This window comes from Colobus angolensis, unplaced genomic scaffold (genome assembly GCF_000951035.1).
Source record: "Colobus angolensis palliatus isolate OR3802 unplaced genomic scaffold, Cang.pa_1.0 Scaffold3, whole genome shotgun sequence".
In the NCBI taxonomy this organism is placed as follows: Eukaryota; Metazoa; Chordata; class Mammalia; order Primates; family Cercopithecidae; genus Colobus; species Colobus angolensis.
Window position 1 is genome coordinate 23123438 of NW_012116265.1, and position 6768 is coordinate 23130205.

The window sequence follows — 6768 nt, forward strand, 5'->3', positions numbered from 1 at the left end:
GGCGCTCCTCACTCCTCTGGGCTGCGGCTCCCCAGGAGAGCTGCAGGGGGAAGGTGCTCTCACTCTGGCCACAAGACTGCTGAACGCAGTTAATTTCAGAGCCAGAGGGTGGATTCTTCTTCAGGTTGTCAGCAGCATCTATCCCCAGCATGGATCCCTGTCAGCTCCTGCAGGCCCCATTCTGTGAAAGGAAATGGGAGACTCAGGGTCAAATCATTTGGAAAGACAGGAGTTCAGGCCTTGACAGAGTAAGAAAGAGGTCAAAGCCTGAGTTACTACCTTTACTGGGCTTAATTTCCACATAGGAAGGTAAGGCAAACACAGCAGCATAGCACGTTGTTGCTGAATGGACCTCAGGTTGATCTGGTCTGGCTTTTCCATTGTTCAGCTGAGGACACCAAGAGGCTTGGTAGCCCTGCCCAAAGTCACAGAGATACCTTGGGCTGAGCCCGGACTAGACCCAGGTCTCAGGCCTCATGCTCGACTATCCTTTTTTGTAGGGTCTAGTTTTTGTCATAAGGGAATGACCACAGTTTGCTGAGGCAGCCAGGGACTCGTTGCTACCGGTATCTAGCGGGTAGAGGTCAGAGATGCTGCTGAAAATGGCACATGTATGACAGCTCCACAATAAAGAACTGTCATGCCCAGAGCATCAACTCAGCTGGCTCTGTCAACGAGTGTAGGTAACACTCTAGGCTGATCACCCAAGCTTCCCGGAAGAGTGGAATTGCAAGAGGGGAAAAAATGTAGGAGAAATAGCTTGTAGTTTAGCGTTTCCACTGTTTGATGAGAGAACAGGTGTAGTGTTTTTTTCTGACACTTCTGATACCAAGTGTGTGGAGTGTGTTCCGCACTCGTGACCTGTGACTCTGACATCAACAGGAATCCAACAATCAGTTCAGTTCTGACACTAACTCCTGGAGTTAGAGCCGACCGCGCATGTTCAAGGCTCCGTCCCAGACTGCCCCCGCTTCAGATGCCAGCCACAAGTCCAAGAAGCCGCCCATACTTCTGACCGACTATACATTTGGGAGTTTCTACAACCCCTTCCTCAGTTTTGATAATTCATAGCTCATAAAACTCAGGAAAACGCATTAACATTTGTCCATTGATTATAAAGGATACAATTCGGGAACAACCAAATGGAAGAGCTGCATAGGGAGGGGGAGGTTTCCATGCCCTCTCCAGATGCACCATCCTTGAAATGAGTCAATGTCTTTCTTTTATTTTTTAAACAGCGTCTCACACTGTCACCCAGACTGGAGTGCAGTGGTGAAATCGTAGCTCACTATAGCCTCAACGTCCTGGGCTCAAGCAATCCTCCTGCCTCAGCCTTCCAAGTAGCTGAGACTACAGGCACATGCCACTATATGGCTAAATAAAAAAAAAATTGTTTGAGGGGCTGGGCACAGTGGGTCATACCTGTAATCCCAGAAATTTGGGCTTAGGTGGGAGGATTGCTTAAGACCAGGAGTTTGAGATCAGTCTGGGCAACATAGTGAAACCTCATCTCCACTAAAAATAAAAAAAGTTGGCTGGGCATGGTGGCACACGCCTGTGGTCTCAGCTACTCAGGAGGCTGAGGTAGGAGGATCACCTGAGCCCAGGAGGTCAAGACTGCAGTGAGCTGAGATCGTGCCACTGCACTCCAGCCTGGGCAACAGAGTGAGACCCCCGTCTCTTAGAGGCTGGTCCTGAACTCCTGGCCTCAGGTGATTCTCTCACCTTGGCCTCTTAAAGCAATGTTTTTCTCAACCCAGAAGTTCTCTGAATCTCTGTCATTTAAGTTTTGTTCTTGTTTTTATTAAAACAAACTTTTTTAAAGAGATAGGGTCTCTCTATGTTTCCCAGGCTTGCCTCAAATTCCTGGGCTTAAGCAATCCTCCCACCTCAGTTTCCTCAGTAGCTGGGATTACAGGTTTCAGCCACTGCATCTGACTTTCCTTAGGAATTTTTTGGGAGATTTTTATCTGACTTCATTTAGGAGTGTTTTTGCGGGGTTGGGGGGTGGGGGCAGCGATTTTAAACGCAGCTATGCTGCTGTGCTTCTCTTACTTTCCTACGTGGAAATTAAGCCCTTTAAAGGTAGTATCTCAGGTTTTGACCTCTTTCTTGCTCTGTCAAGGCCTGAATTATGCAGGCATGATTGATGAAATCATTGGCCATTTGGTGACTGGACTTAATCTCCAATCCCTTTTCCCTCCTTGAAGGTCAGGAGTGAGGAGGCGGGGCTGAAAGTTCTGACCCTCTAATCACATGGTTGATTTTTCTAGTGACCAGCCCCCATCCTGGAGCTATCTAGGGCCTGTCCATGATTCATCTCATTAGCATACAGGGCAATCAGTTCCAAGGATTTTGAGGCGCTGTGTCAGGAACCAGGGACAATGACCAAATAATTATTTTGTATTATACCACAGCAAGCCCCGGATGGCTCAATGTCTTGGGCTGAAAGGGAGGGGCTGTTTGAGTCATGAGACAAGAGAACAACAGTGGGAGGTGTCCTCTGTGTTCATACTCTCCTGTGCAGCTTGGTGAGCCTCAGGCTTTACAGGATGTAGGTGGTGTGGGCCCTCCATTACCTCATCCTATACTCAGGCTATGAAATGCGTCAGATGCCAAGCTTCTTGTAAAAGTTGGGGAAAGGCTGCTATGGTCAGAATGTTTTTGTTCCCTCCAAAACTCACGTGTTGGAAACTTAATCCCCAATGCAACAGCATTGGGTGGTCGGGCTTACCGGGAGGTGTTTGGTTCATGAGGGTGGAGCATGAGTGGATTAAAGCCAGTCTAAAAAGGGCTTGTGGACGCGGGTTCCGTCTCTTCTGCATTTCTGTCCTGTGAGGAACAGTGATTGCCCTGCTCTTGAGGATGTCATGTGTAAGGTACCATCCTGGGGGTGACCCTCTCCAGACACCAAGCCTGTTGGAACCTTGATCTTGGACGTCACAGCCTCCAGAACTGTGAGAAACAAATTTCTGTTCTTTATGAATTACCCAGTAATGTTTATAGCTACACAAAATGGTTTAAGACAGACGTCATAGCAAGCTTCAGTTTTTACTTTTTCCCCTTGCATCTGAACAATTGCAAGCAGAAAGAACAACTGAGTGCTTTATTTCTGCAACTAACATGCTGCTACTGAGTGAAGGGAAGGGAGAGATAAGAGCTTGCCTTCTTTCCTTGTGTTAATTGTAGCATCTTCCAAAATCCAGTAAGGAAGGTATGAAGTGAGCCTACCTAGGCCAGTCTCCAGATGAGGGGACTGTAGCTACAGATTGCTATGTTTCCTGTTGGTGGTGGTGGCAAGATTTCATACTGTCCCGGGCTTGCCTTTGCTCAAAATGAAAGGCACTGACACCAAAGGAAGTGGTGAAACTGTGGGCATTCTACGCTTTAGAAATTTGATATTTGGAAACCTGCAGACCTGAAGAGGCAGTAGCTTCTCCTGAAGATCTGATACCCAAGTGCTACCCAGACAAGGAGCTGACTTGTCAGGAAGTGTGGTGGACCTTGACGCAAAAACTCAAACCACACATGTTTCACTTCTAAATTTTGCAGCCTTTGTTATACAGACATTTTTGTTAAGCCCTGTATAAAACAATGGGATGGCTGCATTCTTTCCCTTCCTCATGGTGACTACGTGCATCTTCTATGAACATTCCCATGTCACGTGGTCAGCTTCCAAGAAAGACTTTACCAATGAGTCTGTTTACAGATTCTCAACCAGAGGACTTACAGGAACGTACAGTAGCTATTCTTTTGGGATGCAGAGGTACGTGAGCCCCAGACCTCATCCCCAATCAGGCAATTGGGTAAGAATGGTGTGGTTACTCATGGTGGGAGGACAGGGATGGTGGGGAGTTTCCTGTGGAGGGTCCACCACTGAAGAAATCTCTCTATCTCCTGGTTTGATCCAGGCTTTCCAGGGATAAAATAAGAGGGGAAAACAAAGAAGTAATCATTCCCCAGCCCCGAATATGCCCCATCTCTGACTCAGCTCCCAGCAGAGCAGTAACAGGTCCCGGCTTATCAGATGGCTTCAGAAGGGGGTGGGTGCCTGGGTGGGTGCCTGGCTGTGTGCAGTTAGGAGGTCTCAGCAGCAGCCTCTGAAGCCAACTGCTTGGCTGGAATCTACATGTGCTACTCACTAGCTGGGGAACTTACAGCAAGTTACTTCACCTCTTGTAAGAGTCTCAGTTTTCTCATCGGTCAAAAGGTAGAACTAATAGCAGCTTCATTCACAAAAGCTGAAAGGTGGAAGCAAGCCAAGTGTTCACCCGCTGAGAAATGCATAAACAAAATGTGGCCTAGACATACATGGAATACTATTCAGCCTCAAAGGAAGAGAATCTGGACACGTACTACAACACGGATGAACCCTGAAGACATCCTGCTGAGTCCAAGGACAAACACTGTATGATTCCACTCAGATGAGGTACTTACAGCCATCAAATTCATAGAGATAGAAAGTAGAATGGTGTAGGTCAGGCATTCAAGACCAGCCTGGCCAACATGGAAAAACCCTGTCTCTGCTAAAAAATACAAAAATTAGCCAGGCGTGGTGGTGTGCACCTGTAATCCCAGGTACTCGGGAGTCTGAGGCACGAGAATCACTTCAACCCAGGAGGTGGAAAGGTGGAACCAAGACCACACCATTGCACTCCAGCCTGGGCAACAAGAGCAAGACTCGGTCTCAAAAAAAAAAAAAGGAAAGTAGGACGGTGGTTGCCAGGGTCTGGAGGAAGAAGGAAATGGGAAGTTCTTGCTTAATGAGGGTAGTTTCAGTTTTGCAAGATGAAGAGTTCTGGAGATGGCTGGGAGGATGGATGCACAACAATATGAATGCACTTAATGCCACTGAACTGCACACTTAAAAACGGTTACAATGGCAAATTTTGTGTACGTGTATTTCACCATAGTTTTTAAAAATAAATTAAATAAGTAAGGAGAAATAGTACCCACATCAGAGTTGTTCTAGGATTAAATGAGTTAATCGAGTCAATTCACTGGTTCTCTACCAGCGAGCTTTTGTCCCCTCCACTCTGCCCCCCCAGGGGACATTTTGTTCCCAGACCAAACTGAGGGTCAGGCTGCTATTTCTCGCCACCCAATAACGAGATGCAGATGAACTGGGGGGCAAGAGAGGTTTTATTTTCTGCAATCAGTTACAGGGAGAAGGCCTGGAAATTATCGCCAGACCAACTCAAAATTACAAAGTTTTTCAGAGCTTATAAGCCTTCTAAGCTATATGTCTACATGTAAGTGTGCATTCATTTAAAGACATAAGTGATTAACTTTTAATCCACAACTAAGGTCTCAGTCCTGAAGACCTTCCTCTGGAGCCTCAGTAAATTTACTTCATCTAAATGGGTCCAGGTGCTGGGGTGATTACCCTTATCTTGTCTCCTGTTAAATCACGGAGGTTTGAGGAGTTCCTTTAGACCCCCAGTAAACTTATTTGTGGAGGCCTGGGGAGTTTCTTCAGACCCCCAATAAAATTCGTTTAATCCTAAAAGGGTCCTGTTAAGAATTCCTTCAGGCCGGGCGCGGTGGCTCAAGCCTGTAATCCCAGCACTTTGGGAGGCCGAGATGGGCGGATCATAAGGTCAGGAGATCGAGACCATCCTGGCTAACACGGTGAAACCCTGTCTCTACTAAAATACAAAAAAAATTAGCCGGGAGTGTTGGCGGGCGCCTGTAGTCCCAGCTACTCGGGAGGCTGAGGCAGGAGAATGGCGTGAATCCGGGAGGCGGAGCTTGCAGTGAGCTGAGATCTGGCCACTGCACTCCAGCCTGGGCGACAGAGCGAGACTCCGAAAAAAAAAAAAAAAGAATTCCTTCATTATTCTGTCATGCTTTAAGGCCCAGGAAAGGCCTAGGCAAAACTCTTGGTGGGCTTGTGTTACATTCCAGTCTTTGTATAAGGGCACTAGCTTTTTTCTTTTAGATTTTAATGTTTAACATAACCACGCAATCAGTACTGAAACAGTTGTTATGGAGGCCTGTGTTAGTGAGACCTGGCCTGCCACAATTTGACAAAAGTTGGTTACCACAACTTGTAGAAGTGGGTTGGTGCTACTGGCATCTGGAGGGTAGAGACCAGGGATATGGATGGGACAGTGCTCCACATCAACACATCAAAGACCTGTCCTGCCCAGGATGCCCAGGTTGAGAAGTTTCAGTGTAAAGTACTTGGTACAGAGGCCAGAGGCGGTGGCTCACGCCTGTAAACCCAGCACTTTGGGAGGCCGAAGTGGGCGGATCACCTGAGGTCAGGAGTTCAAGACCAGCCTGGTCAACATGGTGGAACCCTGTCTACTAAAAAATAACAAAACTTAGCCAGGCGTGGTGGTGCAGGCTTGTAGTCCCAGCTACTTTGAAAGCTGAGGCAGGAGAATCGCTTGAACCCAGGAGGCAGAGGCTGCAGTGAGCTGAGATTGCATTACTGCACACTGGCCTGGGCTACAGAGTGAGGCTCTGCTTCCAAAAAAAAAGAAAAAAAAAATCTCCCTCGTAATTTCTATCCGTTGTCCTCATTAAGATTGGGTGTGTGCACACATCCCTCACCTGAGTGTGTGTCGGCAGCACTGAGGCCCCTGCACCCAGAGGCTGGCTGCCTGTGACGTCCTCGTGACCCAGGACACAAACGATCATTGTGGCATATTAGAACACCAGACGCTGGCTGGGCGCGGTGGCTCAAACCTGTAATCCCAGCACTTTGGGAGGCCGAGACAGGCGGATCACGAGGTCAGGAGATCGAGACCATCCTGGCTA